We start from the raw sequence: 16,194 nt of genomic DNA on the forward strand, positions 1-16,194 counted from the left end.
TCAAATGCGGGAGCGGAGGTGTTCGGCTGTGAGTTGGTGTGAATCTCACACCATAATTGCTGATAAATGTGTTAGAAAAGGTAAGAATGCCGGTCCATACATCATCAACAGCGGGAGAGGTGGTGTTCGGCTGCAAGTAGGTGTGAATGTCCAGCCATAATTACTCACAAATGGGTAAGAAAAGGTAGTATTGCCAGACCATACATGATCAAAACAGGGAGCGGAGGTGGTTAAGCTGCAAGAAGGTGTTAATGTCCGACTAAAGTTCAAATATATTAACAAAAGCGGGAGGAGAGGTCTTCGGATGAGAGTGGTTGAAAATTTCCGACCATAATGTATAAAATGCGGTGAAAAAAAGGTGTGATAGAACACTAAAAGGTGGAGCGGAAGTGTTCGGCTGCAAGTGGGTGTGAATGTCCGACTATATTTGGTGAAAAGCAGGTGAAGCAAGGTCTGAATGCCCAACCTTACATCATCAAAAGCGAGATCAGAGGTGTTTGGCTGCAAGAAGGCCATAGTTTGCCAAAAGCGGTTAAGGTGCGAATGACCGACTAAATATCAACAAAAGTGGGGGCGGAGGTCTTCGGATGCAAGTGGGTGTGAATATCCCACCATACAAGTATGGTGGAGAGGAAGCTGTGAATGGCCGACCATAGTAAAAGGCGGGTGAGAGAAGGTGCGAATGTCAAACCATACATAATCAAAACAGGGAGCGGAGGTGTTCTGCTGTAAGAAGGTGTGAATGTCAAACCATAGTTGGTAAAAAGCGGGTAAGAAAAGGTTAAAATACCCGACTGTACACAATCAATAGCGGGAGCGGAGTTGTTCGGCTACTAAAAGGTGTGAAAGTCCGACCATGGTTTGTAAAAAGCGGGTAAGAAAAGGTGCGAATGCCCGACAATGTATGATCAAAAGAGGGAGTGCAGGTTTTCGGCTGCAAGAAGGTCTGAATGTCCAACCATAATTTGTAAAAACCGGGGAAGAAAAGGCTCGAAAGCCCGACTATACACCATCAAAAGTGGGAGCGGAGGTGTTCAGCTGCAAGACGGTCTGAATGTCCATCAATAATTGCTAGAAAACATGAAAGAAAATTTTCGAATATCAAACTGCACATGATCATAAGCGGGAGAGGAGGTGTTCAGCTGCAAGAAGGTGTGAATGTCTACCCATAATTACTGAAAAATGGGTAAGAAAAGGTGCGAATGCCTAACCATACATCATCAAAAGAGGGAGCGGAGGTGTTCCGCTGTAAGACGGTGTCAATGTCCGACCATAGATGGTAAAAAGCGGGTAAGAAAAGGTTAAATTACCCGACTGTACACAATCAAAAGAGGGAGCGGAGTTGTTCAGCTAAGAGAAGGTGTGAAAGTCCGACCTTGGTTTGTAAAAAGCGGGTAAGAAAAGGTTCGTATGCCCGAATATACACCATCAAAAGCGGAAGCGGAGGTGTTCGGCTGCAAGATATTGTGAACGTCCGACCAAAGTTTGTAAAAAGCAGTTAAGAAAAGGTTCGAATATCTAACCAAACATAATCAAAAGCGGGAGCAGAGCTGTTCGACTGGAAGTAGGTGTGAATGTCAGATCATAATTTGCAAAAAGCTGATGAGAAAGGGTGAGAATGCCCGACTATACACCATCAAATGCGGTAGCGGAGTTGTTCGGCTGTGAGTAGGTGTGAATCTCCAACCAAAATTGCTGAAAAATGTGTTAGAAAAGGTAAAAATGCCGGTCCATACATCATCAAAATCGGGAGAGGTGGTGTTCAGCTGCAAGAAGGTCTAAATGTCCATCAATAATTGCTAGAAAACATGAAAGAAAATTTTCGAAAATCAAACCACACATGATCATAAGTGGGAGAGGAGGTGTTCAGCTGCAAGAAGGTGTGAATGTCCACCCATAATACCTGAAAAATGGGTAAAAAAAAGGTGCCAATGCCCAACCATACATCATCAAAAGCAGGAGTGCATGTGTTCGGCTACAAGAAGGTGTGAACGTCCAACCAAAGTTTGTAAAAAGCAGTTAAGAAAAGGTTAGAATATCCAACCATACATAATCAAAAGCGGGAGCAGAGCTGTTCGACTGCAAGTAGGTGTGAATGTCAGATCATAATTTGCAAAAAGCTGATGAGAAAGGGTGAGAATGCCCGACTATACACCATCAAATGCGGGAGCGGAGTTGTTCGGCTGTGAGTAGGTGTGAATCTCCGACCATAATTGCTGAAAAATGTGTTAGAAGAGGTAAGAATGCCCGAACATACACCATCAAAAGCGAGAGAGGTTGTGTTCGGCTGCAAGTAGGTGTGAATGTCCAGCCATAATTACTCACAAACGGGTAAGAAAAGGTAGTATTGCCAGACCATATATGATCAAAACAGGGAGCGGAGGTGGTTCAGCTGCAAGAATGTTTGAATGTCCGACTAAAGTTCAAATATATTAACAAAAGCGGGAGGAGAGGTCTTCGGATGAGAGTGGTTGAAAATTTCCAACCATAATGTATAAAATGCGGTGAAAAAAAGGTGTGATAGAACACTAAAAGGTGGAGCGGAAGTGTTCGGCTGCAAGAAGGTGTGAATGTCCGACTATATTTGGTGAAAAGTAGGTGAAGCAAGGTCTGAATGCCCAACCTTACATAATCAAAAGCGAGATCAGAGGTGTTTGGCTGCAAGAAGGCCATAGTTTGCCAAAAGCGGGTAAGGTGCGAATGTCTGACTAAATATCAACAAAATTTGGGGCGGAGGTCTTCGGATGCAAGTGGGTGTGAATGTCCGACTATATTTGGTGAAAAGCAGGTGAAGCAAGGTCTGAATGCCCAACCTTACATCATCAAAAGCGAGATCAGAGGTGTTTGGCTGCAAGAAAGCCATAGTTTGCCAAAAGCGGGTAAGGTGCGAATGACCGACTAAATATCAACAAAAGTGGGGGCGGAGGTCTTCGGATGCAGGTGGGTGTGAATATCCCACCATACAAGTATGGTGGAGAGGAAGCTGTGAATGGCCGACCATAGTAAAAGGCGGGTGAGAGAAGGTGCGAATGTCAAACCATACATAATCAAAACAGGGAGCGGAGGTGTTCTGCTGTAAGAAGGTGTGAATGTCCAACCATAGTTGGTAAAAAGCGGGTAAGAAAAGGTTAAAATACCCAACTGTACACAATCAATAGCGGGAGCGGAGTTGTTCGGCTACTAAAAGGTGTGAAAGTCCGACCATGGTTTGTAAAAAGCGGGTAAGAAAAGGTGCGAATGCCCGACAATGTATGATCAAAAGAGGGAGAGGAGGTGTTCAGCTGCAAGAAGGTGTGAATGTCTACCCATAATTACTGAAAAATGGGTAAGAAAAGGTGCGAATGCCTAACCATACATCATCAAAAGAGGGAGCGGAGGTGTTCCGCTGTAAGACGGTGTGAATGTCCGACCATAGATGGTAAAAAGCGGGTAAGAAAAGGTTAAATTACCCGACTGTACACAATCAAAAGAGGGAGCGGAGTTGTTCAGCTAAGAGAAGGTGTGAAAGTCCGACCTTGGTTTGTAAAAAGCGGGTAAGAAAAGGTTCGTATGCCCGAATATACACCATCAAAAGCGGAAGCGGAGGTGTTCGGCTGCAAGATATTGTGAACGTCCGACCAAAGTTTGTAAAAAGCAGTTAAGAAAAGGTTCGAATATCTAACCAAACATAATCAAAAGCGGGAGCAGAGCTGTTCGACTGGAAGTAGGTGTGAATGTCAGATCATAATTTGCAAAAAGCTTATGAGAAAGGGTGAGAATGCCCGACTATACACCATCAAATGCGGTAGTGGAGTTATTCGGCTGTGAGTAGGTGTGAATCTCCAACCATAATTGCTGAAAAATGTGTTAGAAAAGGTAAAAATGCCGGTCCATACATCATCAAAATCGGGAGAAGTGGTGTTCAGCTGCAAGAAGGTCTAAATGTCCATCAATAATTGCTAGAAAACATGAAAGAAAATTTTCGAAAATCAAACCACACATGATCATAAGTGGGAGAGGAGGTGTTCAGCTGCAAGAAGGTGTGAATGTCCACCCATAATACCTGAAAAATGGGTAAAAAAAAGGTGCGAATGCCCAACCATACATCATCAAAAGCAGGAGTGCATGTGTTCGGCTACAAGAAGGTGTGAACGTCCAACCAAAGTTTGTAAAAAGCAGTTAAGAAAAGGTTCGAATATCCAACCAAACATAATCAAAAGCGGGAGCAGAGCTGTTCGACTGCAAGTAGGTGTGAATGTCAGATCATAATTTGCAAAAAGCTGATGAGAAAGGGTGAGAATGCCCAACTATACATCATCAAATGCGGGAGCGGAGTTGTTCGGCTGTGAGTAGGTGTGAATCTCCGACCATAATTGCTGAAAAATGTGTTAGAAAAGGTAAAAATGCCGGTCCATACATCATCAAAAGCGAGAGAGGTTGTGTTCGGCTGCAAGTAGGTGTGAATGTCCAGCCATAATTACTCACAAACGGGTAAGAAAAGGTAGTATTGCCAGACCATATATGATCAAAACAGGGAGCGGAGGTGGTTCAGCTGCAAGAAGGTTTGAATGTCCGACTAAACTTCAAATATATTAACAAAAGCGGGAGGAGAGGTCTTCGGATGAGAGTGGTTGAAAATTTCAAACCATAATGTATAAAATGCGGTGAAAAAAAGGTGTGACAGAACACTAAAAGGTGGAGCGGAAGTGTTCGGCTGCAAGAAGGTGTGAATGTCCGACTATATTTGGTGAAAAGCAGGTGAAGCAAGGTCTGAATGCCCAGCCTTACATCATCAAAAGCAAGATCAGAGTTGTTTGGCTGCAAGAAGGCCATAGTTTGCCAAAAGCGGGTAAGGTGCGAATGTCCGACTAAATATCAACAAAATTTGGGGCGGAGGTCTTCGGATGCAAGTGGGTGTGAATGTCCGACGATATTTGGTGAAAAGCAGGTGAAGCAAGGTCTGAATGCCCAACCTTACATCATCAAAAGCGAGATCAGAGGTGTTTGGCTGCAAGAAGGCCATAGTTTGCCAAAAGCGGGTAAGGTGCGAATAACCGACTAAATATCAACAAAAGTGGGGGCGGAAGTCTTCGGATGCAGGTTGGTGTGAATATCCCACCATACAAGTATGGTGGAGAGGAAGCTGTGAATGGCCGACCATAGTAAAAGGCGGGTGAGAGAAGGTGCGAATGTCAAACCATACATAATCAAAACAGGGAGCGGAGGTGTTCTGCTGTAAGAAGGTGTGAATGTCCGACCATGGTTTGTAAAAAGCGGGTAAGAAAAGGTGCGAATGCCCGACAATGTATGATCAAAAGAGGGAGTGGAGGTTTTCGGCTGCAAGAAGGTCTGAATGTCCAACCATAATTTGTAAAAACCGGGGAAGAAAAGGCTCGAAAGCCCGACTATACACCATCAAAAGTGGGAGCGGAGGTGTTCAGCTGCAAGACGGTCTGAATGTCCATCAATAATTGCTAGAAAACATGAAAGAAAATTTTCGAATATCAAACTGCACATGATCATAAGCGGGAGAGGAGGTGTTCAGCTGCAAGAAGGTGTGAATGTCTACCCATAATTACTGAAAAATGGGTAAGAAAAGGTGCGAATGCCTAACCATACATCATCAAAAGAGGGAGCGGAGGTGTTCCGCTGTAAGACGGTGTGAATGTCCGACCATAGATGGTAAAAAGCGGGTAAGAAAAGGTTAAATTACCCGACTGTACACAATCAAAAGAGGGAGCGGAGTTGTTCAGCTAAGAGAAGGTGTGAAAGTCCGACCTTGGTTTGTAAAAAGCGGGTAAGAAAAGGTTCGTATGCCCGAATATACACCATCAAAAGCGGAAGCGGAGGTGTTCGGCTGCAAGATATTGTGAACGTCCGACCAAAGTTTGTAAAAAGCAGTTAAGAAAAGGTTCGAATATCTAACCAAACATAAGAATGAGTCTTTTCCGCTGTAGAATGCCTGACTATAGACCATCAAATGCGGGAGCGGAGGTGTTCGGCTCTGAGTAGGTGTGAATGTCCGACCATAATTGCTGAAGAATGTGTTAGAAAAGGTAAGAATGCTGGACCATACATCATCAAAAGCGGTAGAGGTGGTGTTCGGCTGCAAAAAGGTGTGATTGTTCGACTAAAGTTTGTAAGAAGTGGGTAAGACAAGGTGCGAATGCCTGACAATGTATGATCAAAAGCGGGAGCGGAGGTGTTCAGCTGCAAGAAGGTCTACATGTCCATCAATAATTGCTAGAAAACATGAAAGAAACTTTTCGAAAATCAAACCGCACATGATCATAAGTGGGATAGGAGGTGTTCAGCTGCAAGGTGTGAATGTCCACCCATAATTCCTGAAAAATGGGCAAAAAAAAGGTGTGAATGCCCAACCATACATCATCAAAAGCAGGAGTGGAAGTGTTCGGCTACAAGAAGGTGTGAACGTCCAACCAAAATATGTAAAAAGAAGTTAAGAAAAGGTTCGAATATCCAACCAAACATAATCAAAAGCGGGAGCAGAGCTGTGCGACTGCAAGTAGGTGTGAATGTCAGATCATAATTTGCAAAAAGCTGATGAGAAAGGGTGAGAATGCCCGACTATACATCATCAAATGCGGGAGCGGAGTTGTTCGGCTGTGAGTAGGTGTGAATCTCCGACCATAATTGCTGAAAAATGTGTTAGAAAAGGTAAAAATGCCGGTCCATACATCATCAAAATCGGGAGAGGTTGTGTTCGGCTGCAAGTAGGTGTGAATGTCCAGCCATAATTACTCACAAACGGGTAAGAAAAGGTAGTATTGCCAGACCATATATGATCAAAACAGGGAGCGGAGGTGGTTCAGCTGCAAGAAGGTTTGAATGTCAAACTAAAGTTCAAATATATTAACAAAAGCGGGAGGAGAGGTCTTCGGATGAAAGTGGTTGAAAATTTCCAACCATAATGTATAAAATGCGGTGAAAAAAAAGGTGTGATAGAACATTAAAAGGTGGAGCGGAAGTGTTCGGCTGCAAGAAGGTGTTAATGTCCGACTATATTTGGTGAAAAGCAGGTGAAGCAAGGTCTGAATGCCCAACCTTACATCATCAAAAGCAAGATCAGAGTTGTTTGGCTGCAAGAAGGCCATAGTTTGCCAAATGCGGGTAAGGTGCGAATGTCCGACTAAATATCAACAAAATTTGGGGCGGAGGTTTTCGGATGCAAGTGGGTGTGAATATCCCACCATACAAGTATGGTGGAGAGGAAGCTGTGAATAGCCGACCATAGTTTGGAAAAAGCGGGTAAGAAAAGGTTTGAATGCCCGAACATACACCATCAAAAGAGGGAGCGGAGGTGTTCCGCTGTACGAAGGTGTGAATGTCCGACCATACTTGGTAAAAAGCGGGTAAGAAAAGGTTAAAATTCCCGACTGTACACAATCAATAGCGGGAGCGGATGTGTTCGGCTACAAGAAGGTGTGGCAGTCCGACCATGGTTTGTAAAAAGCGGGTAAGAAAAGGTGCGAATGTCCGACAATGTATGACCAAAAGAGAGAGTGGAGGTTTTTGTATACACGAAGGTTTGAATGTCCTACCATAGTTTGTAAATAGCGGGTAAGAAAAGGCTCGAAAGCCCGACTATACATCATCAAAAGCGGGAGCGGAGGTGTTCAGCTGCAAGAAGGTGTGAATGTTCGACTAAAGTTTGTAAAAAGCTGGTAAGACAAGGAGCGATGTCCCGACATTGTATGATCAAAAGCGGGAGCGGAGGTGTCCAGCTGTGAGTAGGTGTGAATGTCCGACCATAATTGCTGAAAAATGTGTTAGAAAAGGTAAGAATACTGGACCATACATCATCAAAAGCGGGAGAGGTGGTGTTCGGCTGCAAGAAGGTGTGAAAGTCCAACAATGGTTTGTAAAAAGCTGGTAAAAAAAGGTTCGAATGCCCGAATATACATCATCAAAAGCGGAAGCGGAGGTGTTCGGATGCAAGAAGGTGTGAACGTCCGACCAAAGTTTGTAAAAAGCAGTGAAAAGTGAGAAAAAGCATTTCGTGAGTTCTGCATGATTTGGGATTTTGCTTATAAAATGCATTACTTCACTCAAACTATGTTAAAACTGATTTGTCCTTCATATTTACCATGTCTAGAAATATTTAAACAAAAAAACAACGTTGTACTTTGCAGTAAAAGAAAGAGCAAATCTTAAGTTTCAGGAATCCGAGTATAAGCCTGCTTTCATGAGTTCTGCACGATTTCGGATTTTGCTATAAAATGAATTGCTTTGCTCAAACCAAGTTAAAACTGCTTTGTCCTTCCATATTCATCAATGTCTAGATCGACTTCAACAAAGAAAAACATTGGACTTTGCAGTAGAAGAAGTTGAAATCCATCTACACATTGATAAATATGAAGGACAAAGCAGTTCCCACTTGCCCATAAGAAAATAAGCTTATTCTCGGATTCCTGATCCTTCAGTGTTGCTCTTTCTTCTACTGCAAAATACAATGTTGTTCTTTGTTGAAGTCGATCTAGACATTGATAAATATGAAGGAAAAAGCAGTTTTAACTTTGTTTGAGTGAACTAATTCATTTTATACATAAAATCCGAAATGGTGCAGAACTCATGAAAATAAGCTTATTCTCGGATTCCTAAAACTTTTGATTGGCTCTTTCTTTTACTGCCAAGTACAACGTTGTTTTTTTGTTTAAATCTATCGAGACATTGTTAAATATGAAGGTAAAAGCCGTATTAACATAGTTTGAGTGAAGGAATTGATTTTATAGATAAAATCCCAAATCATGCAGAACTCCTCAAAAGGGGCGTATGGCTTAATCACAAGTGTGTTTCTTTCTCATTCAGGGTAGTATGAGGAAGTTTATGCTTGAAATATATGTAGAAATGGGTACATATGAAGGACAAAGCAGTGTTAACTTAGTTTGAGTGAAGGAATTCATTTTAAACATAAAATCCCAAATCATGCAGAACGTATGAAAAGAAGCTTATTCTCAGATTCCTGATCCTTCAGTTTTGCTCTTTCTTCTACTGCAAAATACAATGTTGTTCTTTGTTGAAGTCGATCTAGACATTGGTAAATATGAAGGAAAAAGCAGTTTTAACTTGGTTTGAGTGAATGAATTCATTTTATACATAAAATCCGAAATCGTGCAGAACTCATGAAAATAAGCTTATTCTCGGATTCCTAAAACTTTTGATTTGCTCTTTCTTTTATTGCAAAGTACAACGTTGTTTTTTTGTTTAAATCTATCGAGACATTGATAAATATGAAGGTAAAAGCCGTTTTAACATAGTTTGAGTGAAGGAATTAATTTTATAGATAAAATCCCAAATCATGCAGAACTCCTCAAAAGGGAGGTATGGCTTAATCACAAGTGTGGCTCTTTCTCATTCAGGGTAATATGAGGAAGTTTATGCTTGAAATATATGTAGAAATGGGTATATATGAAGAACAAAGCAGTGTTAACTTAGTTTGCGTGAAGAAATTAATTTTATACATAAAATCCGAAATCGTGCAGAACTCATGAAAATAAGCTTATTCTCGGATTCCTAAAACTTTTGATTTGCACTTTCTTTTACTGCAAAGTACAACGTTGTTTTTTGTTGAAATCTATCTAGACATTGATAAATACCAGCCGAAACTCTGCTGCCGCTTTTGATAATTTATGGTTGGGCATTCTTACCTTTTCTTACCCGCTTTTTACAAATTATGATCTTACATTCACACCTACTTGCAGTCGAACACCTTCTCATCCACTTATGATCATGTGCGGTTGGGCTTTCGCACCTTTTCTTACCCATTTTTCAGTAATTATGGGTGGACATTCAGACCTTCTTGCAGCCGAAAACCTCCGCTCCTCTTTTGATCATACATTGTCGGGCATTCACACCTTGTCTTACCCGCTTTTTACAAACTTTAGTCGGACATTCAAACCTTCTTGCAGCTGAACCACCTCCGCTCCCTGTTTTGATCATATATGGTCTGGCAATAGTACCTTTTCTTACCCGTTTGTGAGTAATTATGGCTGGACATTCAAACCTTCTTGCAGCCGAACACAACCTCTCCCGCTTTTGGTGATATATGGTCCGGCATTCTTACCTTTTCTAACACATTTTTCAGCAATTATGGTCGGACATTCACACCTACTCACAGACGAACACCTCCGCTCCCACATTTGATAGTGTATAGTCGGGCATTCTCACCCTTTCTCATCAGCTTTTTTTCAAATTATGATCTGATATTCACACCTACTTGCAGTCGAACAGCTCTGCTCCCGCTTTTGATTATGTTTGGTTGGATATTCGAACATTTTCTTAATGCTTTTTACAAACTTTGGTCGGACGTTCACACCGTCTTGCAGCCGAACACCTCCGCTTCCGCTTTTGATGGTATATAGTCGGGCATTCGAGCCTTTTCTTACCTACCTATTACTTACTATGGTTGGACATTCAAACCTTCTTGTAGCCGAACACATCCGCTCCTGCTTTTGATGATGTATGATTTGGCATTCGCACCTTTTCTTACCCATTTTTCAGTAATTATTGGTCGGACATTCAGACCTTCTTGCACCTGAACACCTCTGCTCCCGCTTTTGATGGTGTATAGTCGGGCTTTCGAGCCTTTTCTTCCCCGATTTTTACAAATTATGGTTGGACATTCAGACCTTGCAGCCGAAAACCTCCGCTCCCTCTTTTGATCATACATTGTCGGGCATTCGCCCCTTGTCTTACACGGTTTTTACAAACTTTAGTCAGACATTCACACCTTGCAGCTGAACCACCTCCATTCCCTGTTTTGATCATGTGTGGTCTGGAAATACTACCTTTTCTTCCCCCGTTTGTGAGTAATTATGGCTGGACATTCACACCTACTTGCAGCCGAAAAACCACCTCTACCGCTTTTGATGATGTATTGTCCGGCATTCTAGTCTTTTCTATCACATTTTTCAGCAATTATGATCTGACATTCACACCTACTCTGCTCCCGCTTTTGATTATGTTCGGTTGGATATTCAAACCTTTTCTTAACTGCTTTTTACAAACTTTGGTCGGACGTTCACACCTTCTTGCAGCCGAACACCCCCGCTTCTGCTTTTGATGGTATATATTCGGGTATTCGAACCTTCTCTTACCCGCTTTTTACAAACCATGGTTGGACTTTCATACCTTCTTGTAGCTGAACAACTCCACTCCTGCTTTTGATGATTTATGGTTGGACATTCGCATATTTTCCTACCCATTTTTCAGTAATTATGGGTGGATATTCACATCTTCTTGCAGCTGAACACCTCCTCTCCCGCTAATGATCATGTAAGGTTTGATATTCGAAAATTTTCTTTCATGTTTTAAAGCAATTATTAATGGACATTCAGACCTTCTTGCAGCTGAACACCTCCGCTCCAGCTGTTGATGGTGTATAGTCGGGCTTTCGAGCCTTTTCTTCCCAGATTTTTACAAAATATGGATGGACATTCAGACCTTGTTTCAGCCGAAAACCTCCGCTCCCTCTTTTGATCATACATTGTCGGGCATTCGCACCTTTTCTTACCCGCTTTTTACAAACCATGGTCGGACTTTCACACCTTTTAGTGGCGGAACAACTCTGCTCCCGCTATTGATTGTGTACAATCGGGTATTTTAACCTTTTCTTACCTGCTTTTTGCCAACTATGGTCGGACATTCACACCTTCTTACAGCGGAACACCTCCGCTCCCTCCTTTGATGGTGTATGTTCGGGCCTTCGAACCTTTTCTTACCCGCTTTTTACAAACTATGGTCAGACATTCAAACCTTCTTGTAGCCGAACACATCCACTCCTGCCTTTGATGATGGGTATTCAAACCTACTTGTTGCCCGCTTTTCATTAATTATGGGTGGACATACACACCTTGTCGCAGCCAAACACCTCCGCTCCCTGTTAGGATCATGTATGGTTGGGCATTCGTACCTTTTCTTACCCATTTTGCAGTAATTATGGGTGGACATTCACACCTTCTTGCAGCCGAACACCCCCGCTTCCGCTTTTGATTGTATATATTCGGGTATTCGAACCTTCTCTTACCCGCTTTTTACAAACCATGGTTGGACTTTCATACCTTCTTGTAGCTGAACAACTCCACTCCTGCTTTTGATGATTTATGGTTGGACATTCGCATCTTTTCCTACCCATTTTTCAGTAATTATGGGTGGATATTCACATCTTCTTGCAGCTGAACACCTCCTCTCCCGCTAATGATCATGTAAGGTTTGATATTCGAAAATTTTCTTTCATGTTTTAAAGCAATTATTAATGGACATTCACACCTACTTGCAGCCGAACACCACCTCTCCCGCTTTTGATGATGTATGGACCGGCATTCTTACCTTTTCTAACAAATTTTTCAGCAATTATGGTTGGAGAATCACACCTACTCACAGCCGAACAACTCCGCTACCGCATTTGATGGTGTATAGTCGGGATTTCTCACCCTTTCTCATCAGCTTTTTGCAAATTATTCTCTGACATTCACACCTACTTGCAGTCGAACAGCTCTGCTCCCGCTTTTGATTATGTTTGGTTAGATATTCGAACCTTTTCTTAACTGCTTTTTTACAAACTTTGGTCGGACGTTCACACCTTCTTGCAGCCGAACACCTACGCTTCCGGTTTTGATAGTGTATATTCGGGCATACGAACCTTTTCTCACCCGCTTTTTACAAACCATGGTTGGACTTTCACACCTTCTCTTAGCTGAACAACTCCGCTCCCTCTTTTGATTGTGTACAGTCGGGTATTTTAACCTTTTCTTACCCGCTTTTTACCAACTATGATCGGACATTCACACCGTCTTACAGCGGAACACCTCCGCTCCCTCTTTTGATGGTGTATGTTCGGGCATTCGAACCTTTTCTTACCCGCTTTTTACAAACCAAGGTCGGACTTTCACACCTTCTCTTAGCTGAACAACTCCGCTCCCTCTTTTGATTGTGTACAGTCGGGTATTTTAACCTTTTCTTACCCGCTTTTTACCATCTATGGTCGGACATTCAAACCGTCTTACAGCGGAACACCTCCGCTCCCTCTTTTGATGATGTATGGTTACGCATTCGCACCTTTTCTTACCCATTTTTCATTAAATATGGGTAGACATTCACACCTTCTTGCAGCTGAACACCTCCTCTCCCGCTTATGATCATGTGTGGTTTTATTTTCGAAAATTTTCTTTCATGTTTTCTAGCAATTATTGATGGACATTCAGACCGTCTTGCAGCTGAACACCACCTCTCCCGATTTTGATGATGTATGGACCGGCATTTTTACCTTTTCTAACACATTTTTCAGCAATTATGGTCGGAGATTCACACCTACTCACAGCCTAACAACTCCGCTACCGCATTTGATGGTGTATAGTCGGGCATTCTCACCCTTTCTCATCAGCTTTTTGCAAATTATGATCTGACATTCACACCTACTTGCAGTCGAACAGCTCTGCTCCCGCTTTTGACACGGATGTCCTCTGTTTTAGAGGAGGTAATTCACCCAGACCAGGCTTGTGCCATCTCAGAGAGACAACTCACCGACAGCCTCGTACTGATTCGAGACATCATTGATTACGCTAGAGACAGAAACACCCGGCTTGTCATGTTAAATTTAGACTTTGAAAAAGCTTTTGATCGGGTCTCGCATCAATATCTCTTTCAGGTGTTGCAGCCATCGAATAGGGCCCGATTGTTCCTACTTGGTGAGATTTGCTTGGTTGAGACGCCTGCTCCCCCCCCTTGCTCCTCGGCTGACCAAGTAGGAACAATCGGGCCCTATTCGATGGCTGCCTTGTCTTTTACTCTGTGCAAAAGACAAGGCAGCCACAAACACCACGGGAACACCGTATTGAGGCTTTGTTCTGACCACTCATTCGGTGTCGCGTTTCTTTCAAGCAATTCTCCCGGTTAGCCCACACTCGGCTCGCTCCCAGAGCTGTGTTAAAGTCTACTTCGCATTCACTCTCTTTTCTCAGCAGATTAAAAGAAAGTTTCATCTTGGGCTCCCTGAAACTTCCATCCTGCACCGCTGTTTGCTTTTTCACAAGAGCAGAGAAGAGCGCACCGTTCCCAGCGGCACTGCAGTACTGGGTCGATGCTTGGAGTGAACGGAGCAAGCTTCTTTTTCAACTCCTATTCTTAAAAATCCATTTAATATGTAGTCCTCGTATAGAGGACATATTAAACTGATAAGAACAGATACTACACTTGATCTTAGCCAAAAGGCCGAGAAGCGATAACTGTCCACTGTTTCAGGTCCGAGGGCCCTTGCTGGCACAATGCGCACTTGTAGCAGTGTTCTTTTTATGGCCATAGGTGGCCAGAGTGTCACGTTGCACCTCCGCCCACCCGCTGCACTGAGCACTCTTCAGCCCTTTTAAATGGTATAACTTTGCACTCCCGCATGCTCCAGCAAGCACCATTCAAGCAACAACTTTGCACTCCAGCTTCGAACATCGGCACAATCGCAACAAGTAAGGCGACTCTACTCAGAGAAGTCACTCTGCACAGTAACAAGATTTCTTTTGCACAGACAGAAAGGGCTTCACCCGCAAAGGTAAAGCCTGCCAAAAATAGAAACAACTCATTAGTGCTGCTCTCCACGAAAGTCTTTAGTAAAAGGCGAAAGACTTGTATGTTATGAAGAGAAACCAGAGTACGATTATCCGTCACTGCACAAAATGGGTAAGAAAAGGTACGAATGCCCAACCATACATGATCCTAACAGGGAGCGGAGGTGTTTGGCTGCGACAAGGTGTGTATGTCCACCCATAATTAATGAAAAGCGGGCAACAAGTAGGTTTGAATACCCATCATCAAAAGCAGGAGTGGATGTGTTCGGCTACAAGAAGGTTTGAATGTCCGACCATAGTTTTTAAAAAATGGGTAAGAAAAGGTGCGAATGCTCAACCATACATCATCAAAAGCAGGAGTGGATGTGTTCGGCTAAAAGAAGGTTTGAATGTCCGACCATAGTTCGTAAAATGCGGGTGAGAAAAGGTTCAAATGCCCGAACATACACCATCAAAAGAGGGAGCGGAGTTGTTCGGCTGTGAGTAGGTGTGAATGTCAAACCATAATTGCTGAAAAATGTGTTAGAAAAGACTAGAATGCCGGACCATACATCATCAAAAGCGGGAAAAGTGGTGTTCGGCTGCAAGTAGGTGTGAATGTCCAGCCATAATTACTCACAAACCGGTAAGAAAAGGTAGTATTGCCAGACCATACATTATCAAAACAGGGAGCGGAGGTGGTTCAGCTGCAAGGTGTGAATGTCTGACTAAAGTTTATAAAAAGCGGGTAAGACAAGGTGCGAATGCCTGACAATGTATGATCAAAAGAGGGAGTGGAGGTTTTCGGCTGCAAGAAGGTCTGAATGTCCAACCATAATTTGTAAAAACCGGGGAAGAAAAGGCTCGAAAGCCCGACTATGCACCATCCAAAGCGGGAGCGGAGGTGTTCGGCTGCAAGTAGGTCTGAATGTTCGACCATAATTTGTAAAAAGCGGGTAAGAAAAGGTTTGAATGCCCGACTATATATTAACAAAAGCAGGAGGAGAGGTCTTCGGATAAGAGTGGGTGAGAATTTCCAACCATAATCAATAAAATGCGGTGAAAAAAAAGGTGTGAATACCCCATAGAACACTAAAAGGTGGAGCAGAAGTGTTCGGCTGCAAGAAGGTCTGAATGTCCATCAATAATTGCTAGAAAACATGAAAGAAAATTTTCGAATATCAAACTGCACATGATCATAAGCAGGAGAGGAGGTGTTCAGCTGCAAGAAGGTGTGAATGTCTACCCATAATTACTGAAAAATGGGTAAGAAAAGGTGCGAATGCCTAACCATACATCATCAAAAGAGGGAGCGGAGGTGTTCCGCTGTAAGACGGTGTGAATGTCCGACCATAGATGGTAAAAAGCGGGTAAGAAAAGGTTAAATTACCCGACTGTACACAATCAAAAGAGAGAGCAGAGTTGTTCAGCTAAGAGAAGGTGTGAAAGTCCGACCTTGGTTTGTAAAAAGCGGGTAAGAAAAGGTTCGTATGCCCGAATATACACCATCAAAAGCGGAAGCGGAGGTGTTCGGCTGCAAGATATTGTGAACGTCCGACCAAAGTTTGTAAAAAGCAGTTAAGAAAAGGTTCGAATATCTAACCAAACATAAGAATGAGTCTTTTCCGCTGTAGAATGCCCGACTATAGACATCAAATGC

General features: G+C 42.8%; 2 non-coding genes across 2 annotated transcripts; both read right to left on the reverse strand.

The window, feature by feature from the left end:
- Nucleotides 1-14,036: 14,036 nt before the first annotated feature.
- Nucleotides 14,037-14,220, reverse strand: LOC140310371 (U2 spliceosomal RNA). Its single transcript, XR_011916449.1, has one exon. It is a non-coding gene; the product is annotated as a U2 spliceosomal RNA (small nuclear RNA).
- Nucleotides 14,221-14,528: 308 nt separating this feature from the next.
- On the reverse strand, nt 14,529-14,642 carry LOC140310746 (U5 spliceosomal RNA). Its single transcript, XR_011916789.1, has one exon. It is a non-coding gene; the product is annotated as a U5 spliceosomal RNA (small nuclear RNA).
- Nucleotides 14,643-16,194: the final 1,552 nt, after the last annotated feature.

The sequence above is a fragment of the Leuresthes tenuis genome, unplaced genomic scaffold (genome assembly GCF_036924035.1).
Source record: "Leuresthes tenuis unplaced genomic scaffold, fLeuTen1.0.hap1 SCAF_6, whole genome shotgun sequence".
NCBI classification, from domain to species: Eukaryota; Metazoa; Chordata; class Actinopteri; order Atheriniformes; family Atherinopsidae; genus Leuresthes; species Leuresthes tenuis.